This window comes from Sturnus vulgaris, chromosome 5, assembly GCF_052056855.1.
Source record: "Sturnus vulgaris isolate bStuVul1 chromosome 5, bStuVul1.hap1, whole genome shotgun sequence".
NCBI classification, from domain to species: Eukaryota; Metazoa; Chordata; class Aves; order Passeriformes; family Sturnidae; genus Sturnus; species Sturnus vulgaris.
Window position 1 is genome coordinate 13179748 of NC_142247.1, and position 26765 is coordinate 13206512.

General features: G+C 43.3%; 1 protein-coding gene across 6 annotated transcripts in view; it reads right to left on the reverse strand.

Moving 5' to 3' along the window:
• Positions 1 to 25491, reverse strand: part of PRR5 (proline rich 5) — an 88492-nt gene extending 63001 nt beyond the window's left edge. The window contains exons 1-3 of one of the 6 annotated variants that reach the window (XM_088164883.1): positions 25323 to 25472; positions 24933 to 24951; positions 829 to 967 (exon numbers count right to left, since the gene is read on the reverse strand). The gene's annotated coding sequence lies outside the window, so the exon portion shown is untranslated. Of the gene's footprint in view, positions 1 to 828; positions 968 to 24865; positions 25074 to 25322 lie in introns of those variants that run through there. The other 5 variants (XM_088164882.1, XM_088164879.1, XM_088164881.1 and 2 more) reach the window with 5 other exon arrangements.
• Positions 25492 to 26765: the final 1274 nt, after the last annotated feature.

The window sequence follows — 26765 nt, forward strand, 5'->3', positions numbered from 1 at the left end:
GAGTAAGCACATTTACTTTCCTTTCACATAAATGCACTTGCACACCACCATACACACTCTCCTTTTGATGACTAGCATTTAACAAAAGTGATTTCAAGAAATCGTTAAAAACGTTTTTCATCCTAAAAACCTTGACTCTCAAACACAAATCCAGTTCTAACAATGAATATTAAGGGTTTGGCCAGGCCTCCCTGCAGAAAAGCTGCAGCTGTGTAAGACATTCCTATAGCTCAGCTGTTCAGTGTCCCTTCTTGCCACACCCATATATATATATGTATATATATATCAATCATATATGGGTCATTTGAGAACCCCTTGATGCTTTAGTGCACAGCCAGCCAGGGCAGTTATATCTGTCTCTGCAACACTGACTTGATCTTGGTGAACAATAGCTGAATGCTCTTGTTCAGCTTGAGGGCACTGTGGTGGGTGACACCCCAGCTTCTCCATCACCCACTCTGGCTCTCCTCCTCAGGGCTTTTTTCCTCAAGTACACAGAGTTATTTAGAGGCTTCTCTCAGACAGCAACAATTCAAGCAATTTTCTATACTGCTCGCTCACAATCCTGATTCAGCTGTAAATAGATTCCCAACAGAAAGTTCATGCACAGCATTTTTTGAGATGCATTAAAGCTAGATGGATGCAGACTGACATGCACTGATGCTAAATACTTCAAAGTACTGCACCATTATTCAGGTATTTTCCTGTTACAGGGAATTTTGGAGGAGAGATGTTAACCCTACTGAGTCCAACAAAACAAACTCTCCAGGTGTCTGAATTTGGAAACATTTTCCAGCTGGAATTAGTATTGCAGAAACACGTGCTTACCTGCTAAAGGAAGAAGGAAACAGGACTGAATAGTAAACAGGGAAGACTCTGCAGCAGGTTTCCAAGAGTCACCATGAAAATTCTTGATAGGCAATACAAGCTGGTTGAAAAAAGTCAGGCCCTTGCAAAAAAGTCACCTCTGCAACAAAAGATGAACAAAAGATCAGCATTACAAATAATGCTACTCTACAATATGTTTTGAGAGTGCACTAATAAACTCATAATGACACACAAGCACAATAATCAGCGCTTTTCTACCTCACTGCTGACTCAAATATTTCTTCTTGCACTCTCCCCTCTTCTATTTTCTTCATGGGGAGCAATTCATTGGCACCAACATTAAAAGCTACACTTATCTCTAAAGATGGCAAGAGAGTTTCCACAGGCACAAACAGTGCAAGCAGTTCTGTGTCCCACCATTAAGGAGGTGACAGAAAAAGGTTTGAAATACGCTGCACGATCTACTGTGATCAACTTTGGGGAGCAGATATCCTGGAAGGTCCAAGAAAGTCTTAAATACATCATTTAGAAATACTGGGAATTCTTTCTTTAGGGCTTCAAATGATGGGTACAATATCACTGCCTGCCCTGGGCTGGTCTTGAAGTGCCCCTCTGAGGTAACTATGAACACAGTTAACAACAACAAGTGGATAAACAGGTGAAGCACAGAATTAAAAATTATGTGACTTCTAACCCAAACATAAAAACACCTTCAAAATCTGAAGATTATGTTTCCAAATAACTGGTCAATAAATATAGAACACCATTAGGAAAATCATATGTGTGCGTGTGTGTGTATGGGTATACACACACATATATACATACACACAGATACATAGTGGTATTCACATGCATTCACATTCTGAGTACAGTTCTTCATGCCTTACACTTTGCACAGTCATTAGTAACAACTCCAACACACTGCTAAATTTAACTAAAAATACATATATGTCCTTTTTGGCTTAGCTCATCCTGGGTATAAACCATTCTTGCTTTTGTTTTGCGACATTTCATACTCACTTTGCAAGGATGTAACTGCATGTGTTTTTAAATAGGTATTTTAAAGTCAATCTTTGCTGCACTTGAGAGACCTAAATAATCCCCTTATACTCTCCCTTTTGTCTGCTCCACAGGTACGAGCTTCATTCTGTTACCACTAATTTTAGGCAAACTTAGAGGTGTTAGCTTAATTCAGAGCGTTGGGCAAAGTCAGGGCATTTTGCCTGCAATGTGTTCAGGAGCACAAACACAAGCAGCTCAGCAGAGAGCTGCAGAACTGGAGAAATCACTCCCAGCTTGGAGGCTGCAGAGCCTTGAACTGATGTCCTGAGCACCTGGGCTAAAGTAGGGAAAGCAACCTGTCAGCAGCCTGTGGGAGACAGCACACGAACAGAACCGACAGGAGGGATGTGGTGAAAAAACACAAGGTACAAACACAGTCACGGCAGAGCACCAACAGCTAGACACTGCATGAGGATATGAAAAACTGCTCTAATTGTATGAGAAATCCCACTGATGTGCTTAGGCCTGAGCAGCGGGGGCCTTACAAGATGGACCCTGGGCAATATGTGACTGACACCATCAGTATTATTTAGCTAAAGATAGATGACCGAGACACTTATGCTGCTTAACACCAAACCGACTACTTTAGAAACTTTCACATGACCTTTGTGTAGTTATCTGCAAGAAATGTAGCATTTTAAGAAATTTTCCCAACTGACATGAACAGAGACTTGGTTGTAGGTTATTTTAGGGGAAACCCTCCCATTCGAGGTCTGGGCTCTGGCCAAGCCCTGGCCCCTGGTGGCCAGGAAGTGTGCCATCAGATCCAGGAGTTTCTGTGCTAAAAACATAATCAAGCCACTTTGACTTGCTGATTGGGACCTATAAAAGCTGGACACAGCTTTTATGGACACATTTGGAGACCTCACCTGTGGGTGGATGCACTGTGTAAGATTTTCCCAATTGCTGGGAAGGATTCTCCAGGTCCTCACTGTGAAACGGGGCTCCCTAGTGACTGGGATGACTCCCTAGACTCTGGATGATGATAAAGTATTTAGGTAATTGGTGATGTATCTATCTTTCTCAATCACTGCCCTTTCTCTTTAATTCTAATGATTAGGTGCATTACCTTGCTTTATTTTTGCTTGTTGCTAAAGCCAAGTGTGTAGTATTATAGGATCTATCATTTTACTTTTGTGTTGTCTTTACATTCATAGTAAAATAAGACCATTCTTTTCATTGGTATCTGTGTCCCTTAAATGGCCCCACTGATTAGCAGAACACCTCCTGACTTCAGGCAGATATTATCAAGAGTACAATAGCTAACTGGTTCTCAAAAAATGAAGTGCTTTTGGGTATGAAAGAAGTGTTTTGCTTGGAGAACCTCCTTTGACATTTCTATGCTAGCAGACTTTTTAAAAATCCTCCATTTTGCCTATAATCAGCGATAATTTGATCAGCCAGAATAATAAACCAACATCATAGTGCTTTAGGATTTAGTAAAATTACACTGCCTTTTTTACTTTACTTTGATGATTAAAGTTCAGCTATTCCATCAATGTAAGCATGAAGTATAAATTACCTTTTTTTTTTAATTTGTGAAATATATTTATCTTGCTTTTATCTAATATTCAGTATATCCTAAACTATGTATAGGTTCAGGAGAAAAAGAGAATGCCTAAAAAAACCCAACCCATGATGCTGGTGCAAGAAGTTCCAGGAGACTGTAATTAAATATTCCTTTCTCCAGCTGAGCAATTGGTACATTCTTTGGCAGATAAAGCAAATGAAGAATTCATTTGTCATCAAGTACTGATGTCATCCCTTAAACCAAGCATTTCCCAGAAGTGGAATTTCACAGTTGCATGACAGTTTTCTCAGACACACACTGCTGGCCTACCCCGCCACTTCACACCAGGGATAGCAGCAATGCAAGGCTCTCAGAATAATCCCTGTTAATGATCCAAAATTACCTTCAGGCTGTAGCTTTAGAGATCTGACCAGGATGGAAAGAAACATGACTCCAGAGGTCTTTGGACTCTAAAGCTGACACAAAATCCAGACTCATCTCAAACTGCTCTAAGCCACAGGGCAGTACAATTTCCAGGTAAATTCTATGTGTGAGGAAGAGGAGGAAAAGATGTAGTGTGGTTAGTGATCCTCTTTGGGAATTTGTTCGAAACCAAAATGTTACTCCTGGCAGAGATGATAGTTGTCAAGGTGTTACTGAACATACAATGTTATATGCATTCAAAAATAAAGACCAAACCACAGGATCACTCCTCACAAGTGCATTACAGATAATACAACTGTCCTCCTTTTCTAAGTGCCTGTATTATGGAATTAACTGATTTCTGTGGGTGAAATTGATTTCTCATACAACATGAACTTGCTCAGTGAAGGTAGTATCTATTCTTCCTCAGTACTGACAACAAGAGCTGCTGTAGATCAGTATTCCAGTGATGCCCAACTCATCATCTATTGCTCAGCCAGCTACAGCCTGAGAAATCAGTCACACAGACTCTAATTCCGGCTGTTACTGTGGACGTCTTTCAATTCAGCCAGCAAATAAGCCCTATGTCTTGTTTTGAAATATAGGTGTCTTCCAAGGGAGGTGGGAACTTCCTTTGGAATGGAGAATTCCCCCTTCCCATGGAATTATTACATCTTTAAAATTAGGGGGCTTTCAGGCAAAGATACTGGAAAAGGAATGACAGTTCTGCACTAGTATGTGTGTGTAACCAGACAAACAAACAGAACCGAATCCCAGTCCCAGCCCCTCTCTTTCCCTTGGTGCAGTTCCGGGCACAGCCAGCAGGGGCGCTGCTGGCTCCCGGCTGGGCAGGGCAGGTGCAGTGAGTCCTCTGCACCTGCAGGAGGCGCTGTGGTACGGGCTCAGGCCCCACACGGTACTGGTGGGCGGGCTGAATGGTGAAAATGGGCTGCAGCAGGAACCTCGGAGCAGGGGCCAGAATGGCAGGGCAGACTCACCATGGGCAGCAAGCAAGAAGCAGGGGGCATCAGCAGGGTCAAGGGGAATCTGGAAGAAAACAGTCTTTTATATCAATAACTGCTAAATTGCAATTCCAGTTTTGGGGGAGCATTGACAGGGAGGGCATTCCTGGTTGAAGAGGTCCCACGCCTTCAGTGACTTTGTTAATTTCTCTGAGGTCGTGGAGGAGCCACCACTTTTTTTTTTCCCTGGCTTCCTGCTAACAAAATTGGGGAATTCCAAGGGCTGGTGGTTAGCACAATGTTGCCTTTTGCTAACTGACGCTGCAGCCACTTTGCCATTATGGTCCCATGCCTAGAGTGGGTCACACTCCAGGAACGGGAGGCCTTAGATGCGCCTTGAGCTATTGCTCCATGGCCTTTTGGCTGTCAGATGGTGTTCAAAGGAGACAAGGAGGAGGGGGAGGTCTTTTGTATTGGATAAAAAGGATTTATTACTTTGGGGAATCCGTGGGGCAAGAGACAAAAATGGCGAAGGTGCAACAACTTAAATATGGGAGAGGTTCAGGGGAAGGTACAAATTCTTAGCAAATTGGAGAAATTCTGAGAAGGGATAAAGGGTAGGATTTACAAAGGCATTGTCCAATGAGAAAGGTAGGGGGGAAAACCGTGTCACATGAGACCTCGAGTTTTAGGGGATTTCCAAAGAGGAATTCCAAGCAGGAGGCTGGCACAAAGCAGGACTGACAGGTAGTTTAGGATAGACTGACAAGGTGGGTGGGAGGGTAAAATTTTGGACTAAACCATTAGCTTAGGCAATAACAGAGCATACCATTAACAGGAAACACACTGCAACACGCGGGGGCATCCCAGCAGGGTAGGGAGTGAAGAGCTGCAGTGCTGCAAAAAACCAGAGCAGTAGTGGAAAAGAAATGGCCAGGGCCAAGCAGCGGCAACCCGGCTTGGAGCAGGGCAGGGAAAGGCTCCCTGGGAGGGGGAGCGGGCTTGGGATGCTGGGGCGTTTTCCTGGGGCACCCTAGCAGATGGTGAAAGTCCTTTTTTAGTGAGGTAGGTAATACTAAGGTCCCAGATCAGTGGCTGCTCTCATGAGCAGAGACTCAGCCCATGGCAGAAGAAGCAGGATCGGGATGAGCTTCGGCAGTGGCAGCAAATTCCCTCCCCAAGCAGCAGCTCCGACCGCCCTCCTCAGAAGCCACCAGAGAGAGCCAGCAGCTGCTTCAGCCCCTTCTTTTTCCTGCCCAACTCTTGTGGTATCTCTGCCCCTCTGAGAGAGACCCTCAAATAAGAGAAGCTCAGCCACATGCCCTCCTCCCCTGAGCCTGGCCACTTCTTTTGTCTCTCCTAAGCAGCCGGTTATTGTCCATTAGCAACAAAATGGGACAAAATTCCATGAGAGAAAGAAACAAAAGGAAGTATCTTAAACCCCAACACCCTATCATTTCAGTGACTGCATTTGACAAAAGGTGCAAGCCAAGAATCAAAGATCTGGCTGCAAATGGTGATTGCAATTAAACTCTAATCAGCCTGGCAGGCTGATGTGATCAGTGTCTGTTGTGTTAAAACCCACTGTGGCTCTATTACAGACTTTCCCCTACTGCAAAATTTTCATTTGGGGCTGCAATGACAGGGCAGTGTATTGATGGCTGGGGACTGAGGAGGCCTTGGTCGCTACTTATAAAATGTTGCCAGTTCAGTTCAATCAACCGTAAGTGTGGAAAAAAGTGCATGGGAAGAGTGAAGTGAATATAAAATCATCAATATAAAATGCACCATCCATACTCTTGGCTTTATTTTTCAAGTTACATGCACATAGATTTTCCTTTGGGCTAGCTGAGCTTTATTTCAATGGCCTTTTGTACTCCCAGCATTCCCCTTCCCTGCTATTTAACTAGTCAGCCTACAACTGGTACCAACAAAAAACCACATGGTTCAGCCTATGCTTGGCCTCCCAAGCACCATGGCTCACTCTTCTTTCAAACCTGTGAAAGACTTATTCTTCTCTTTTTTTTACCATCAATAAAAAGATGACAGTATGTCTTCTGGGCTTTACATCACTGATCTTTCTCCCTCAAAACAACACTTTAATGGAATTAAAGTTCTCACCATAAATTCAAATTACAACTAAAGGATGAATTTTGATGAGTTCTGGCTAGAGAAGATAGGAAAGCCCCTGTTGACTTTCCCTGGGGCAACATGGTACCTCAGACAAATAATTAGATTGTTTTTAAGGCTGACATTTCATAGCAGACTTTTTTTGCTGACAGTCTGTTTCTGTTGCATGTATTCTGACTTTGTTTTTTATTGCATTAATGACACTTAATCTGCTTTTGTATTTCTGAGGACATAAACTAATGAAGAACGAAACCTAAAGGAAGTAATTCTTCCAAAAATCCTTTGTGCTACTTTTAAAAGAAGCTGGACGAAAACGTTACAGAAAGCTCTGCATTAAAAAGTGTCAAATCTAACTCTGGAGACAAAGAGAAAGCTAGAATGTACTAAAAACAAAAAGGAAAATTTAAGGGGCTGATTACAGAATTAACATGGTCTAAAGGCATCAACATATCCTCCCTCATCTCAGATTATGACTTTTTCCAATACGCAAGGCTCCTGCTTAAAAGCTCTCTTCACACTCACAGCACCAGGAGTTCATATTATAATCTCCCTCATTCTCCACTTCCCATGGACTGACTCCTAAACATCAAGGACTAATTGACTGCAGGAACAATGATGCACAGATCCCTGCCAGCCCTTACATGGGTGAGAGTGGTGATGTTCCACTTTGCACAGAGCACCAAGTGAACTGCATTTCACAGCATCCCAAGTTTAATTCATATTCAGCTAAGTGAAAACACCTCGCAAGCAAAGCTTTCAAATGCAACTGCATCACTGCCAGCATTTTCACACTGCAAGCAGGCTGTGAATTTAATCCTGGAGGCAGAAAAGTAGCATACTTTTCAGGGGGTGAACTTGGGAGAAAAAAAAAAAATCATTATGGCAATGTTCCTCAAATTCATAAATGTCTTTGAAGACTGAGATTTTTAAATCTTTCTGCACTGCCTTAGCTCCACCTTAATGAAAAACATAGAAAAATACTGAACAATTTCAGCAGGAAAAGACTAGAAAAACCTATTCATAGTATGCATAATTTGAAGTTAAATTCACCTTTTATGTATTAGTGCCTTGGTTTACAGGTTGCCCATTTACAAGTCTCACATTAAAATCAACATCCCACAGTGATTTAAATAAAACATTAAAGCTTCAGGTTAACTCAAGGAGAAGAGCTCTTGGATGGCTGGGCACAGCATAACTAGACACTAAAAGTTCCCTTTGAACTCTCCATGAGTTCTTTCAGGACAGAAGAGAGAGGTCTCTCCTTTGCTTCCATTAAAGCACTTGAACTCATGAATTTTTGAAGCAGCATTTAAGGGGTTTTACTGCTAGAGGATGCAGTAAGTGTAAACGAGGTCATTTCGTAAGAATTTCACTTGAGAACCCACTGGGTCTCCTTTACTGGCTCAGTCACTTTAGGAATCTCAGAGACAAAAACTGTCAACTGTTTTCCCCCTGAATTTGAAAACAGAACAAATCCAGGTAGGATTTTTTGTGCAGCAGCCTAGCACTACCTCTGCAGCAACGCTTCTCTGCCCACTACAAAAAACCAAAATCAAAACAACAAAAAAAAACCCCAAAAAATAAAACAAACAAAACAAAAGAAAACCAAAACACAACAACAAAAAGGCATTCCACTTTATCTTCCTTTGCTTTTGACTGGAATGCCAAATGCCAACATCAACATTTCTTATTGGCTTCCTTCCTCATTCCCAAGAAGTGCAGGAGGTAGGAGAAGAAAAAGGGAACATATTAATTTGTCCTCCTGTTTATAAGCAATTACTGCATGGTGGGGAGGTCCTGCCTGGAATCATCCTCACCCAATGAGCCCAGTGCTCAGCCTGTCTGCTGAGTGCCAGACCCCATGTGGAAAACATCTTCAGGAACAGCAGCTTCCTATTAGCAATAACAGCAACCCTCTAAGGAGATAAAGACACTGATGGATCCTGGGCAACTTGGACTTACAGCCAGCTTAGAGAAACAAATCTCACCCTTCTCATCCAAGCCACTGCTCCTGGCATGGCCAGCAGCAAGCAAGCTTTGGAAGGAGCATGAGGAGAGGGGGAGAGAGGCATCTGACAGTAGAGCAGAGCCAAGAGCGACTTCCAGTGCAGAAGGAATTTATAGTCTGCATGGCAAAAAGGAATTACTAAGTCACAACCCCCCTTGACAATTTTCTCTCTTTTCACAGTTCGGTAGACTTTGCTGAACATGCTCTATGGATCACCAAGGTTATCGTGATCATCTCTACTCAAAAAACCAGACTTCTGGCACTCCACCTTTCAGGAATTCACCTCTCACATGGCTTTATTTTCAGAGCAGAGCTGGGCTTACTTATTTCCATGGTCAGGATCACAGAGTCTGATGATACCAGCAATGGCACCAGACGGACATATGCAGAACTTGTAGTGAAGTTTTACAAGAGATGCTCACAAGGCTCCAGTGGCAAACAAAAACTCTGAGTGGATGGCAGGGATTGGGCAAAAGGAACTGAAAACATTGTAATTCTCAATTTCCAGAGCTAATATGACTACAGGGCAATTAAAAAAAAAAAAAAAAAAAAAAAAAGAAAAATAAAAAGAGTTCAAGCTTTACACAGACCATACTCTACCATCATGAATCCTGAAAACAGAAGTAACTCTCACTTGCATTCAACAGAATGAGGGAAACAGGAAAAAAAATAAATAAGAATATTAAGTAGGCAGTTCATCTTAAGCTCATTAGAGACGGCTTTCAAGCATGATGCCACTACTATCCCTTCTGCCCCTCCTCCTGCCCTACCAAAGCAAGGATGGTCAAAGGGCTGTGTTTTACTGTTGCTGTGTAAATCCTGAGTGGTATCAGCTCTGCTGCCAAGGGAGGTGAAGCTTCGCTGAAGGTGCCAGATGAAATAGTAAGATACTTTCTACTCCAGCGGCCTTGCAGATTTTGAAGAAAGGCAGCAAATAGCTGGGGGCAGCAACTTCTTATATTTCCTCTGACATTTCTACCACATTCTGAGACTCAGATTCTGACTCTGCATGAGATGGCAGCTGCTTAGTCAAAAGCTTTCCCAGGAAACTCAGAAATATGAGAACACAGCCTGCATCTGCTGCCATTCTCAGAACACACTACTGCCTCAACCCTTGAGAATAACAGGAGAAAAGGACATAAAAAAGCTTTTGCCTCCTCTCCAGTGAGGATGATATGCCTGGACATCAGAGAACAAACTATTGTGGGAGGAGACAGAGCAAGTCTCTCACTTCTTAGCTCACAAAGTCTGGGGTGGTGTGAGCACAGGGCTTGGACTTACACAGAGGTTGGCAAGTTCATGGCTCCATGGATTCTCCATAACTGAAACCAGCCAGAGGCTGGATAAGCCATGCACTAAAGTTAGGACTTGGCGTGCAGGATGGAGTATGTAGGGAACGGTTTTGTGTGAAATAAACTAAAAAAAGAAGAGCTGAATAGAAGCAGCAGCAATTACAGGGCTATCACAAAAAGCACATGGATTTAACTCAGTTTGTGCTTTTTTTGCTTCGTCACTAATTTATAGCCCTACACTGTAATTATATGTGACGTAAAGACTGCCATCCCATCATGACCTCTCTGAACAGCTGAGACACCTTGAGCCCATAAACCATATTCAGATTTTCTGCAATGACTCAGTTGCAGAGATATTCTCAGGGATTAACAACTGCCTGAATGGTCCTTCAGGCTCAAGAAGGGACACTTGCCAGCAGCTCATTTCTGGAAAGTCTTTATCATCATTAATAACATCAGGAGAGGAGTATCCAAAATTGTGTTGTGCTGAATTTTTCTTTTTTTATGTTGGGTACACAAAGTATTCTTCTATGGATGTCAACACTACTGGATAGGGACCCAAGGTGTCATGAGACCACCTCAAAGAGCCTGTGGCTCTGGGAGAGAAGTAAACCCCACATTCCTTGCCCTGGCTGAATCTCTCAAACACCTCTTGAGTGCCCAGTTGATATTTCAACAAAGGTATTTACAGCCATTCATAAGAGCACTCTATACCTTTGGAATTTTTGTTTAGTTTTGTGTCTGTTACCTTGCAGTTCATGTTCACCTGTTTTCCACAACACTTGATGCAAAGAGCATTTTCTTCACAACTAAAAGGAGAGCATCTTCCTCATATCCCGGGAGCACTGGCACTGTCAAACTGTGCAGCCCAGGGTAGCAAATGGACGCTGAGCTAATGAAGCATTTAAACACATCCTTAACTAATTTTAAGCACAGTAGTAGTACCACTGTAACTCCAACTGGCCATTCCCCTTTGTTTCCAGATAACCTAAAAATGTTCCAAAACTGACTGTGCTGCAGACACAGGATTTCATCCAGAAAAAGCATGTGCACTGAAATGTTTGGCTCCCAAATTGTGTGTCTTGAGGTGACTTTATGCCCTAAACCAGGACAGTAAGTCTCTGAAAAGAAGTCCAAATCGAGAGAGAGAGAATTCTTAAGGTTTTCCACCAGCTAGAGGCTTTGCCTCGGGGTAGACTTTGTGACCAGGCTATTTAATAGCATTAGTCTTCAGCTATCCGTGTTCACATACAAGTCATTTGTCTGTCTGCACTGAGCAGAGAAACAGCAACTTGTCAATGGCAGAGCAGCTGCACCACTCCAAGCAGACAGATGGTGAGGATGCAGCTCATTTCTTTCCTCCCTTTATTTCCCTCCTATCATCTTATTTTATCCAACCCCCCTCTCTCCCTCAGTTCTTTCAGCAGGGGAAGGAGATCTACTTGGACCTCAGTGTGCTTAAAGAGCAAATTATGTTTTTGATCCAATTACTGCCTGAATCTCTGTAGTAGCAATCTGTCCTCACCCCAGATGGAAAGCAACTGCTGTTGCACAGCTGGTTTGGCACCAGCAGTGCTGGCAGATGAATGGCAGGCAGGTGTGATGTCACTTTGGCTCACAAGCTGCAAAGAAATCAAGGAAGAAATCCCTGCCTGCTGCAGAGGAGAGTGCGATTTGGAAGTTTTTCCTGCAGAGTGGCTGGTGGTTTAATCAGAGAAAAGCCTAATGGACGAGTCCACTAATTCTTGGATTGTGCCAGCTGGCACTGGACATTTATTGGAGAACTGAAGGAAGCTCTCAGATCCTCACTGGCATCTAGCTGCCACGGTTGTGGGCACACAAACACAAATGCCCCAGGATCATCTTGAGGGCAAGACTGGTATTAGATGAATTAAAGATAAATAACCTTACCACAAAAAGAGGATAATAAAAGGAACCCAAATTCATCAATATAAAGAACATTAAAACTTCTTCCCTATTCTCCTTCACTTGATAAAGCAACAAGTTATCCTGGACCACCCAACAGGTTGCCAGCCTGGCTGAAGCTCTACACAACTTCAAGTTTTTTAAAGCAAAATCCTTTTCAGTGTGGGTGGTGGTGTCTTTTGCTTCTCCATTTTCATTTGCCAGGTTGGCCTCAGAGACTTCCACTGTCATGTTGTCATTCCTACCAAAACTTCCAAGACCACTGAAATTCTCACACATGAATGGATGGATGAGTTTGTTTCCAGCAAAGGAAGAGTTATGACCTCCTGAGAGAACACAGGCCTCCTGCTACTAACATGGAACTCTGTGAGCTTTGTGAGCCTGTACAAAAGCACATGGACAAAAAAGACACTCAGCCTCAAGCATCAGCTTCTCACCAGGCAAAATAGAGGAAAAGAGCTGATAGAAAAACAATACCATTTGGAGAGGAATGTGAAGGTGAACATTTTGCAGACTAACACATTATCCAAGGTCACAGGAACCTTTAAACAGTTAAATGGATTTATCTAAACCAGTCTCTAAGGTTCTGTTGGACACTGCCACCCTGTGCAATCAGATCCCTTAGTGGGTGCAAGCAGGAGGGTTAAAGCAGTCACCAGCACAGGGATCCCTCCTGCCTGGCCAAAAGAGGAGCAGCCACAGCAGAACTAAAATGCCACCCTCACTGAAGCATCTCCTATCCATGGGTTAACCTGTGCTTTTTGATTTTACCTCAACTGGCTCTGTTCTGCTAAGCAGACACATGCAAGACTAACTGCTGGCAAAGGGGCACTACCAAGCAGCCAAGGCAAAAGGGCCTCTCCATATTTTAACTGGAAGCAGCAGTTTGCAAAGTGGATGGCAGTGCAGCACCTTTGCTGTGCTTTATCTGAGTCATCCATCAAAAGCCTCAATGTAATTTTCTGATGGGGCAAGAAGAACTCAAACATATGAGCTTTTTAAACACTAGTTCCACTGCCCTGTTGCAAGCAGGCGACAACCCTGTGTGAGTAGTAGAAGTCACTTAAAACCTGAACAAAACTGTTTCTTCAACAAAAGACAATAGTTGAAGAGTTTTCAAGCTTCCATGAAAACAGAGGAAACACTAGAGATCCAGTATGACAAGTAACTGAAGAACAACACGATTTAGACTTTAGATCCAGTGGTACAACCCAAACAGAAGATTTTGCTACATATGAAATCAAAACCTGGAAAATCTTACACAATTACAATAGCAAAAATCAGGTGATAACTGAAGAGGAGGAAGAATCCGGGTATCAAGGAATACTGGGGAGCTTGTTGAATCTGTGATGGTGGACAACACCAACCAGTAAGAGCTCTAACCCTCACAAAATGCTGTCCCCCAACCTTTGTTGAATTAGAGCACTGTTTCTCCACTCCTTCCCAGCAGGTCAGAGAATAATGCTTGACAAGCTGCCAAGGGTTCAGGCAAAGCAAACTAAGAGGGAAAATCCCCCCAAAACTAACCCCAAATCTGAAAGATGCTCAAAAGCCTGCACAAACCTAAGCACCATTTCTTAGACTTTTAATTCAGGGAAAGCTCTTTCTGACCTCCAAGGGCGATCACATCTCAGTAAAACTAAATACAAGTCAGGTAATTTTTCCCCCAGGCTTTATTCAGCAGGCTCCTAAGCATTTACCAAATGCATAAAAGCAGTTGTATTGGAAGATTTAGAATTTTTATTTCTTGGGGGTTTTTTGCATTATTCTCAAACTGTGGAACCTCAGTCACAGACTCACAGACCAAAATCCGACAGAGGTAGATGATGTGGAAGGCAGAACAAAAAAGATAGTTAAGTATTAAGCAAAAAGAGAGGCACATGTTCTCCCAGGATACACTCTAGGCACAATCATTTACAGGTAACTAAAGAACAGTGAAAGCATTTCCACAAAATCTCACAGCAGGAAGCCAGATGACTCAATAATAAACCTCAGAAATCCTATATCCCTTCATTTCCAAACGGTGAGGGAAAAAAAGATGTCACAAAAGGCTGGTGGACTCCGTTTATGCCATGCTGAGTCAGCATCTCACTAAATACCGAAGGAAAGATCCTTGGTGCTACATTCTCCACACAGGGTCAGTGCAGCTTTTTTTACTCCTCAGCAGCACTTTACTTAAAGGTAATTTAAAAATTAGCTCCCTGCCTCAAAACTAATTCTGAAGTCTTGGAAGAAGCTGAAAGACTACTATGAATACTGTATGACTGCTATTAAATCCTGGGCTTTCCTTCGATTTGTTTATTCTCTACACACACCAGAAATACCCTGATTTTGCAGAAATATTGATGGGATGATCTTTGGTAGCTCTCACCTGCTAATTAAAGGGCACGAGAAGAGAGACAGCCTTTCTAAAAGGTTACATTTCTGCCATGACAGTGATGCTCAAGGAAATTAAAAAAAAAACCCAGACAAACAAAAGGAGCCCTCAAAAGTGAAAGACAAAATCGAAGGGAAGGGAACCACTCCCTCCCTCCCAGCCCTCCAAGTCCATTTTCTGCAGGGATGGAGCAGTCTGTAGGGAGGCCTTCAAGGGCTGATTTAATATGCTGCCTATCTAAGGTGGTGGGATTTGACCAGATATCTTCAAGTTTTGGTAAAGAAAAAAATGCAAGAGCCCCTCTTGCCCTGCCTGTCCTACTACAGTAACAGGTTGAGCTGGATCTGGCACGATAATTTAAAAAATCCAACCGAATTAAAGAAGAGTGTAAGTGCACTTTATTCCCCTACTTAGTCATCTTCAAGCCTTGAAAACTTGGGTCAATCCCTCTTATATGTATTTGTCTCTAATCTTCACCAAATTTTACTTCCACCTCAGGACAAAGCTGAGAAAAAGGAGGCAGATAAAGACTGGCAGAGAACGTGAAATCACCTGCAAAATGAGAGATTAACACAGATGCCTCTGTGCTCATGGAAAACATACAAAGAAAAGTGAGAGGAGATGCTGCCAGGGAGCCGGGAAAGCACAGCTAACAGCAGACTGCAGGAGGCAGTAGGCAAACACACAGAGGGAGTCAAGGATTTTTTGATTCAGTAAAAAGCTCTGCTCGTTTCTGTTTGAGCACAAATACTCTCCGTGGAACCAGAGGACCTCCAGGCTTGGTATTCCCATAAGAGGTAGGCTCTTCCCCCCAGATGGCATTAGCCAGACTGGCTTCAGGCCCAAACACAAAGGCATTTTGGTAGCTGAACCAGAAATAACTGAAACAAAGGTCAGATTTCTGTTCTCCACTAAAGGTGGTGGGTTGAATTGGTGAGTTTTTAAAGTGCTTTACCTTAATGGTGACTTCAGAAGACTCACGTTTTCTTGGGCATCCTTTCTGTCCTTGCTTCCTGCTGCCACTGTCACCTACTGCCTGACCTTGCTGGGACAAGGTACAAGGTCACAGTAAGATGGATCCAGCTGTGCTGTGCCAGTATCCATCTTTCACTGAGGTACCAGAGAGAGCTGCAGGGCACTTCACTTAGGTGAGGTAGAGCAAGGCTGGCCAATCTGCACCCTTCCCTAAGTTATTCCCTGCATAGAGGATGTACTAAATATTTCCCTTGTATTTCTTCAGGCTTCCAATATTTGCTCTTATATTTAGTAGAAAGTAAAAGCCTCCAACATGACCTAGTACCTTAATTAATATGATTTTATCTTTTCGGCTGTTGCGCAGTTCCATTCATTAAAATCGGCAACAGAAAAGCAAAACCCCAGAGAGTAATAGGTTTACTGTAGTAATTCACAGTTCTTACATGGAAGAAACTGAAATCTCTAATCAGAGAGAGCTGGGGAAGAAGGAGGGATGGGAAGCAGGACAGTGCCAAGACACGGTTGTCAGTGCTACTGGATACAGCTACAGCACAGGATAGCACTGTCAGCATGGAAAAGCTCCAAGGAAGAAGGCACATGGTGCTGCTGTACCTAAAAACTCAGTACTGAATAATCGACACCTTTGGCTATTCTAAATGCACAGGCATCACTCAGCTTCTCTTCACTCACTGATTTCTTACCCATGTGCTCCTCCAGAATTCACCCAAGTCTGCAAGAGGACCCCAGTCCATCACACCCCCTCAGCAGCTACAAAGCAAGACATGAACACTGAGATCTGTTTGCATCAGGGCTGGAGTCACAATTCCCAGACATCTCCTGTCACCACCCGAAGAGCCACAATACATTTAACTTCCTCACAGTAAGCCAAAGCCATCATAAATTAAGAACAAAACAATATTGGTCTGAGCAGGATCTGCAGCACTCACACGTTAAAGAATTCTGTTCCCAAGGTAGGAAGATAAGGGCTTTGCTATAGTCAGCAAAAGAAAGTGTTTTTAAAGCATAATCAAAGCAAGTCTCTCTCTCTCAAACAGCTTCAAATGTCCCCTGTGACTTTGCAAATCCTGACCAAGGGCACCATCTTGCAGCACTTTATTCCAGCACAGCATACTGTGCTGCTCACTGGTGTGAATTGTCTTCAAATTCCACTAAATCCACTATTTTTCCCATTCTTTATCAGCTTAATAAATCTGCTCCACTGCTGTCTCATTCACAGAGGCAGGCAGGAGATTGTGCATCATAGCAGATGCAGGAGTTAAAAAAAAACCAAAAAAACCCAAAAAAACCATGAATGGGGGGGAAACGAAAGCAAAGGCTTTTATTTGCTTATATTTGGGATCTTTGAATGCATGCAAGGAACTCTGCAGCCACCCAAAGCAGTAGCAATGACTACCCAAGCTCCCTCATGCACCTCCAGAAGGTCTCCTAATCACTGGGGCCATCCCAAACCACAACCCACTTCCAGACTATATGGGATCCCATAAGGAGTTGGGTCATACCCAAAGATCAGATCACTGCATCAAGTTATGTATATATTGCTCAGTAGGGCCCGTGGATAGAAAGCCATTCCGAGCTCTTCAAGGCTCTACCAGGTATCTCTCACCAGGTTTTGCAAAGCTCAGGTGGATCAAGCAGGAATCCCAATAGATATGGCAGCTATTCCAGTGGCTTTCACAGCTATGCATCATTCTCCACATTCCCTGTGAGACTGCATCCAGCTCTTCCCAGCAGCTGATGGCCACCACAGAGAGGCCATCCAGGCTCTGGCTGGACACACATTCTGAAAAGAACAGCAAGCCTCATACACGTTTTTCACCAGCTCTGTCAGTACAAGAAACACATCATCTACATACATAATACATAGCTACATAAAGCATGCTGCTGGGAGTCATATTCCACTCAATTCCCCAAACAAGGTTACAGCAGGCCCTAGGGAGGACACACTGCACACCCAGCAGAGCGCTGGCCGTGGCTCAGCTATCGTGCTCAATCTGTAAACACCGTGTGTCTGCATGTTTATCCATGTACATCTGTGTCCCCGCATGGAAAACTAAAGGAAAAACAAGGAATGCTTAAGAAATGCTTAGGAAAGAGCATAGCTCATGCCCTAACATCCACAAGCTCTGTGCCTCTGAACCTCTGCTGCCCACAAAATTGCACTCCAGGCTCAAGTCTTCAAAGAGTTCAGAGTGCTGCACACACCGGGGTGTGTGTTCAGCAATGCAATGATCTGCAATTTCAGTGTGCTTTTTATCATTCTTCGAGCCATAACAGACTTTAGGACAAGAAATGAACCTTTCTAGTTTAACCATCTGTGAGGGAAGCAGAATACCCTTCTCCACATGATTACATGATATTAGAGTATTTTCAAGTGTTCTTCTGTTGTTTAAAACTGTGAATGGAGAAGCTGTTGAAAGAAGGCAAGCAAACAAGGAGGTTAATAGGAGGGACACTCAACTTCCAAGCATCTATCAGCCCATTTGCTTGAATGAGAGGAAAAGCAAGGAAGAAGAGAGGAAAGAGCATCACATTTTTGCCTATGCATATAGATGATAGGTAGTTTTTATAAACTTAAATTCTTGCATCTTCCAACAAGCACAAGAATTTTTTCAGCAACAGAGGTGCTCAGTTTTAATTATTATTTCCCTAAGCTGGAGATTTACTTTCTAAACGCTGCTGAAGTGGCAACTAAGTGTCTGTAGAGGTCTGACTACAAGGCAGTTAAGAGGAATCTCCCTCATTTAGCCATAAAACGAAAGTGTTAATGTGCAAGGCAGGGAATGAACTTTGCTTTGTGTTTATACTCCACCTAGCACACGGTGGTCTTAGTGCCTCAACCCAGGGGTTTAAAGGCAGAAAAAAAATCACCAATAAACAATAGATACTAAAGCAGATAAATGAGGAACTGGAACTATTTGTTAAATAAGCATGACAAAAGCTAATAGAATTAGCATCTGTGGGACGTTCCATATGCTACAAAATAATTAGGAAGGCCAGGATTAAAGTGTGAATGATCAAGAAACCTTCATGAGAATTCAGGGAAGATCTCGATCTATTCAGAGGGAAGTAACAGCTCTGCAATTCAGTTACATCTCTCATTAAGCATTGTTAAAAACTCCATGAAAGGGAAATGAAGTTAATCGAATTTAAATCAGCTAATAAACATTCTTTTGCATACTCTTTTCCCAGCAAAAAAATTTAAAAGAAAATATGCCAGGAGTGTATTACCAATGTCAAAAACAGCAAAAGAAAGAATTTCTGTACATGAGTACAATAAGCTAAGCATAAATCTTGTATCTTATTCGTGGCTGGGACAATTCTTCAAATCAAATATTCAGGTAAACTGGGAAATGGTGACTGAAGCACAGCATACATAGTACACGGGAAAAATTTACCTTTTAACCTAGATTAATATTTTCTGTCTGTGTAACTGCAGACAATTCTGGTAGTCATACAAGTACACACTTAAGCCTGAGTATCTCCAGGAAATAGCTTAATAATGATAAATGAACAGAAGTCATGCAGAATAAAATAGAAAATCAACTCACACTGAAATGATACATGACAGAATTAATTTGGGAAGCATGCTGTAATGCCAAATTAGATTCATGGAAGCAAATCTCACTAATCGGGCCAACATCTGGCTTCTTATCTGAACTTTCCAAGCTGCTTCTCAGTTGCACAAAACTGGATTGGATATTTTATAAGAACAAAGTCTCTCTCAAGTTTTCCAATATTTTCTATCGTCAGGGATGCCAGAATTACCACAAGAATGTATTTTTCCTGGCACTGTGAACTGGGCTTATTCAGACTTAACTGATAGGTGTCCTGGTTTGAAGGCCAGGTATCTGTCAAGGAAGGTGGACTACACTACAGGATAATTTACACCAGGAACTTTAGGCGTAGTGGTTTTGTTGTGCCAGTCCAAACAAATAATCTATTACATCTGATAACCCACTGACAGCAGCCTTTGCCTAGCCCTACAAATATGAAAATATGCAAATATTAAAATAAATTTTAAAAAAACCAAAACACCACAAAACCCAGCAAAACAAACAAGCAAAACCACGCCAACAAAGTCTGGTAATCATCAGTGCAGCAGTCAGGAGTGCACCGACATTCTGTACTGTAGTTCTTAGGGCCCATATTTTAAAAACTAATTGTTTCTGTAAAGCCAAGCCATACCTATGCACACATCAGTGGGGATTCCTGTTAAAAGATAAATTAGGAGACAAAATTTATTTACCTGATAATCACCAAATCAAATCAGTTTTCTAGTATTTCTCTAGATCAGGTTATAGCAGTTTAAAAAAGGAAAAGAAGTGGCCCTCCACTCTTCCTAGAGAGAGCCTTAACAGAGTATTTTACAGAAAGAAAAGTTAATACAATGTTGAAAGGAAAACCAGCAGTACTAGCTTTCAGAGGGGCTGGATGAACACATCCAAGCTGGGCTAATGCAGTTCCTGGAAGTTGTTTAGCTTCTCTCATCTTTCTGATTTCCTTTGCAACCAAGACAACGAAATCTTGGAATTTCTTTTCTTCTAAATCTTCACTACAAATGGATGATGCCTGGAAAACCTTATTCCAAGTCACCAGATGAGGAACTTCTGTGACTCAAGTTACACTTAATTAAAATAGGCTCATCCTCAAATCAGGGTTGTAAATGCTTGTCCATGTATTACCTGCCTGCCCTTCAATAAACCATTCATGCTGAAGACACAAACTGTCTAAAATTAGAATAAACGTACTCCTCCCTATCTAGCAACAACATACCATCTTGGAGCCCTAATAACTCCACCAGTTCTGTAGGAAAAGCATTTATATAGACTCTTAGTTTATTGTGGGATACAAGAAATTTAGTGGAGGAAAGATTGCCTGTTACACCATCACATCAGCCAGGAGACACAGGTTATCACACATTGTACTTCTCAGTGGTCTGATCAGACTTTTCATGAACCGACCCACCTCGTATCTGAAGAGGGAAACAGAACAGTATCACGACTGTGCAGTAACACCACAAAACCCAGAGCTGCACAACCCTCTGAAATGGCTCGTCACAATTCAGCAACAAGTTGTGCCTATTGCTGGGCTTGGCAAAGGAAGAGGCAACTGCTGTCCAAGACTAGCCATTAGGGTTTTTTGCCAGTAATGGCTGTAACTTAAAACAGGAAAACACCCCAGGCCTGTTGCTTTTCAGCTTTTATTTAAGAGGAGAATTCAGCACAGGTCCAAGAACACAAATTAACAAAGTCAGTGCAAACCCAGTAATATTTCAGCCTGCTGTGCTCACCACTTCCATCACTTGCCTCCTCCCATATTCCTTCACCACATGATCAGAACAGAATGCAAGATGCTCCAGCATTTGTTTTACAGAATAACAGCAGACGTGCTAGCTGCCAGCAAATGCTCATGTATTTCCTGGATCAGAGGCTAAAGATGGAATGAGACCTATTAATTCATCCCTACAAATCCAAGCTACCAGCGAATGACTGCCCTTCCAGGAGACTACAGAAGGGGGTTTAACAGCCAACTCCCAACAGAGGACCTGGCAGACTAAAGAGCTTTGTTTCCCAAACCTCCACCCTAATCCCCAGGCACAGCTCAGCCAGGGAAGATATGACTCCGAATGACCAGCCCTGCAGAACATTTTTCCCAGTTCTATGTGGGTGTTACACAACACCAAACATTACCATCATTTAGCACCGTTGCAAGCAGCTTTTCTTGATGTTCAAGTTACCTTCTCTTCTGCAGCCCATGATGTCAAATCACACCCTCTTGCAAAGGCTAAGAGATTGTGTTTCTTGAGTAATCATACCTGGAATCAATGGCGTCTTTACTTCTCAGATAATCTATATTAAGTATTTATAATCATTCCTCAGAAATAAGTCACTTTGCTCTCCTCATCAGCTCCTTCCGTTCCCTCAGAAACTTTCCAAGTGCAAGTACTTACAGTTATGCCAGGGAGCCAAAAGCATCCACACTGCATATGTGAAGCCTTCTATTCATAACTGGGATATCATGGACCACTGTGCTGTCAGTACTAGTGCTGCACTGCAGCAGCCACAGCCAAGCACAGGCCCTCGATTCGTTCCAGCCCTGTGACTGCAGGTGCTCTTTCACACCCAACACACACATTGACCTATCAATCATTTTCTTCTCTCTTTCCAACCCTCAGTCTCCTCAGATTGTTCTGCATCGTTGGTCTGTCTGCACAGGGACAGTTTATTTCCAGTAACTGCAGGCACCTAAGTTTGACACATGAAAAGGTAAAACTCACCAATCTCTTCTGATGCTTTTCATGGTCCCTTTCACATTCCTTCCCCAGCTGCCATCATCCTGGCTTCTACATCTCACTACTCCTGAGCAGAAACATGTCTTACTCTTGTACAGGAACTGCATTTCCACATTCCCAGAAAGAGCTGCTACTTTGTCTGCTCGTGTCTGCTCGCACAAGCAATATAAAGGGACCTCTGTGGTGATACCCAGTATCTTTGGGATCACAACTGTGCCCCAACCTGCCTCCCCAGCAGATTGAATTTCAGCCTGAGCTACACAAAGGAGCACACTGCGGCTATCTGATGGGCAGAAAGGGATTTGGAATTTCCAGTTTCTGTGAGTTTTCAAGCAGTTGTGGGGTAATGTGACAGAAAGTAAACACCTTTCAAGTGAAAATATCTCAGAATAATAAAATTAACGTCCCATTTGTTTCCAGAACCAGTGTTCATTTCAGATCCATAATCATTAAAAGAAACAATCTTCAACTCAATTGTCTGAGCAGAGGAATGCCCAGCACCACTGTGGCGTTTCCAGTTAGCTGTCAGGTTTCATTTAGCATTCTGCACTGGTCCTACAGATTAGTTCGCCTGGAAATTTTAAATGCAAATGTATTTCCAGGATGGCATAAGAGAACAATATCAGAATTTTACCTCACACGACAGCTCGCTCGGTTCCATTCAACTCCCTTTTCCTCATTCCCACATACAGAGATTTGCTGCTACTAAAAAAAAAAAGGCTTAAACAAGAAAATCTTTACCTACTATTTTTCCTGTTGAAAGACTCTTCCTCACTCTTCTGCTTAAACAAACCTAAACCACAGCTTAAATAATGCTTTAAAATTGCCTACAGCTCCAACATGAGACACAGAGCAGGCAAGGAATTTCTTTAATAGCAGGGAATAACAGCACTTAATTCAAAGCATCCCCATACATTATTTTCCATCTTCCAAGCGCTAAATACACACCAGCTAATTAATCAGTCTTTCAGCCATACCTCAAATTCATTAGTCTAATTCTATGAAATGAGGAGAAAGCAAACACCTCTGAGAGAATGTGCTGCTGGACAAGCATTTGTCATTTTTTTCTCTTCTTTGTGCTCAGTGTCAATGAGTCTTGGGCCACAGACATAGGCAGATAATCACCAGCTCTCATAATTCAACAGTTCCTTGAGAGGCTGTGACAGGGCTATTGAAGAGGCAAATTTTTCACTGACTTTTTTATGAAGGCATTTATTGAGCAGTGACACTGAAGCACTTCAAACAGTGTTAAATGATCAGAACCAGACCTAATAGTTCCACCCTGGTGCAAAGATGTTGTCGCCCACGTGTGAGACCAGCCACTCATGTAAATGGAGGCACAACCTCAACACAGCTCAGCAGTTTGTGCTGAGCTACATGAGATCAGAACACATTCTAGAAATTACAGTGCCTTCATGGTGCAGCAAAACAAGCTCCAATTTTCACTTTAAAGAACAGCTTTTCCATTTGCATTTGCGATTTATTATCAAAAATATTCACAAAAGTGATACTTTAAAGGAAAATAAAGAAGTAGGACAGGTCAGCAAGCATGAATGATCTGAGCCTCCAGCTCTGGACCAATCTATCTTGCTGCAGTTAATACCCATATTTAACTCTACTGTTGAAAGAGGAAATACTATTTTTAGACATTACCTATTACTTTTGTTCAGAGATTAAGTGCCATATACAGTTCTATTACTGTATTTACAGAGCTATTCATCAATCTACATTACAAAAAAAATAATTTGAAGTCATTTTACTGACGTGGCTTATTGTGGCTAGATTTTACAACTGTAATCCTATCTGTTGTAAAAATTAAATGGAAGTGCCTTCAGCATGGAAGTGGTAGGACTTATGACTGCAACCCAAGGATCAGATTTTTTTAAGTGCTCAGGGTATGATTTTCTTATGTGTTGATGACTGAGAATTTGGCTTACAACAGACACATTTCCCTGTCTCCCAAAGCACTCTGGATATAAAAGTTTGAATACTGAAAAGAAAGACCTGAAAATCTACGAATTAACTCTGGAGCCTAAATACAAGCTAGGAGTGCTCAAAATCTGGCTCTGCCTTGGGCAACGAGTAAGTATTTCTGGAAATTCTTCTTACACTCTGTCTGCTCTGCAATGTCTTTTTTACTGAGTTCCACAGAGACTGTGTCTTAATTCCATATTCCTTCCAGAGTTTTCCCCTAATTAGATTATTAATAAGGAACTGCAAGATGAAACATTAAGTCACTCAATCAACGATGTACATTATAGATATGAAATCCCTGTCAATACATGTTTCATTATAAGCCACTATCACTAGTCTACCACAGGAACTAGATTTATACACTGTATTCAGCTGACTCCTAGAATGAAGTTTTAGCTCTGCTTTGGCTACAGGAGAAGTTACAGACAATGAACAGTTTTACCAGGCGGTACCACAGCTCTACATTCAATTACGTACTAGACGACAAGTGGGTCCATTATTCTATAGCTGACCTATAGTGAACTATTCCTTTAATTAAAGTTGTAAGAAAGCTGCCTAATCATCACCTAATAATCATCCTTTCCTAAAAGCTAACAGGTGCAAGAGACAGAAGAAATGACAAGAATTTATTTTAAATGGAGCATCAAAATTTAGCTTTAGACCTACCTTCTATTATTCATCAACCTGCTAGAAAATACAAAACCTGATTGTTTCCTGCAATTTACTATGACTTGCTTACAAGTATGCCAGCTGGAAGTGATAAGCATTAAGAAAACTAAACAATTTCATTTAACCTTTTTTTAAGGCTGTTCTCTCTTGTTGCTTCTGCAATATCAAAACACAGGCACACATCCAGCCTAATACATTCCTGAACTACACGAAGACACCCGACCTTTACCAATGATCACTTACAGCTGCCAAAACTAACAGCGACGGCGCACACACACACACACACACACACACACACAGACACACTGAAAGGGACAAGCCCATCTCCTGCAGGAGCCATCGGAGACTGCACTTCAGGGTGGAAACATGCAAAATCATTCTGCAAAAAATATTTTACTCATGCATGGAGGTCTTACTTGCGTGAATAAAGCTTACAGCAGTTAGACCACAGGAATCATCACATTTACAGCCAATTCCAGTTACCTGAGATCGCTATTCCAGACTGGAAGAGAAGGAGAGCAGTGTCTGCACAAACACCGAATATTCACGCAGGGAGTAAAACCTGCGAGCTCCAGCTCCAGCATTCCCAGGGAGCTTCCGAAAGCCTGGCAGGGCTGTGTCTCACCGCAGCTCACAGCCATAAACAAAGCCCGGAGCCCCCCGCTCTCACCGAGAGCCCCGACCTTCCGCCGCCGCCCGGCCCGGCGGCGCCCGGAGCCGCTCCCCGAGCCCCCGCCACTGCAACCTATCGGCCGCGGCGGGGGAGCCTACAGACCTGCTGCCCCTTCGCCCAGCTCTGCGGGGCGAGCCCCGGCTTGACAGAGCCGGCGGCGGCATCACCCGCTTCCCCCGGACCGCACGGCCCCCACTCACCGCGCCCGAGCCCGGACGGCGCCGCCGAGGGAAGAGCCGGAGGCGAGGCCCGACCGGGGATGGTCGGGGGTGCAAAGCGACCACGACGGCTCCCCGAGCTCCGCCCGGGGCAGCGGCAGCCGCACAATGCGCGGCCGCGGTAGCCACGCCGGCGGGGCGGGGACGGGCGGGCCGGGGGCGGCCCCGCGCAGCCGGGAGGGGCGGCAGGGCGGAACCTGGCTGAGAACCGGGACCTCGGAACTGCCAGGGCAACCGGGGTACCCCCACCGGGGCGTCCTGTGCCACGGCCGGCCAGGCACCGCTGGGCTTGGGGGGCAGCCCCCGGTTGGTCCTGCGGAGCAAGCCGGGCTAATGGGCCCCGTCCCTGCTCCAGGCACGGGGAAGCGAGGGAGCAGCGGCCAGGCAGCGACACAGACACTTCGTGCACACGGAAAAGGTGCGGGTGTAGGCAGCAGCGCATTCACGCGTGTCGAGGAGAAATGATGCTGCTCCAGGTGCTCCAGGGCTGGAGGAGCCGGAAGGCCATTAGGAAGCATCGCACCTTCTTCCAGTGGCGCGCAGATGCGGCCGTGCCGCGGCCCCGGCGAGCGTTCTGCTGGAGCAGGCGGTGCCGCGGGGACTGGCCGCAGTGTGCTTCACGGCCCCTGTGCCATCCCAAACTGCTGGTTTCGCCAGGGCTGGAAGGGATAGTTGTGATCTGAGTTATGGGATTTTAGGTACCTCTTGCAAGGGTTTAAACCAAAGGAAGATTTATGAAATCAATTCCACCTTGACTTTCAGCCACATCAAATCACAGCTTGGTTGGGATATCTGGCAGGCACTGGTCTCATACCTGCTTCAGGTGTCCTGCTTGAGGGAATGACATTGCCAAGAAGCAAGTTCAAATGACAGCTGTATTTGCATGTTAATGCCGCTGTATAACGTCACAGGACCATAGGTTTCAACCTACATAGTCTTCGGGACTGCTCCTGCTTTGCAGTCTTCCAGTAGAAGCTGGACATCACTACTTACCGTAACAATTTGATCCAGAATGACTTCAAATGGTGACGGTATAAGAAGGAATCTAATAGAGGAGAAGTAAGGATCATATTAAGGAGTCCTCCTTGGCAATGTGCAGGGCAAATTATTACACTTTAATTTAAAAGGAATTGTTGTCTATTTCCTGACTGGAAAGAAAACAGCAGCAATGTATGAGTTGTTACTGGATCATCATATATACCAGCCAAATTCTTGATGTCTTTCATGATTAAATGGTGAAACAACCAAGTTCATGACTAAGTAGTCCAAGAGTCATGTAAGCCATAAAGCTACAATCCAGCAAAAAAGTAAGCCATGTTTTTTTATCAGCTTAAGTGACCCAGAAATCAGAGAAAGACAACTTTGCCCTTCCAAATATTCAGTGGAGGGATGAGAGGAATTTCCCTGGTTGCCCTTGTCCCTGAA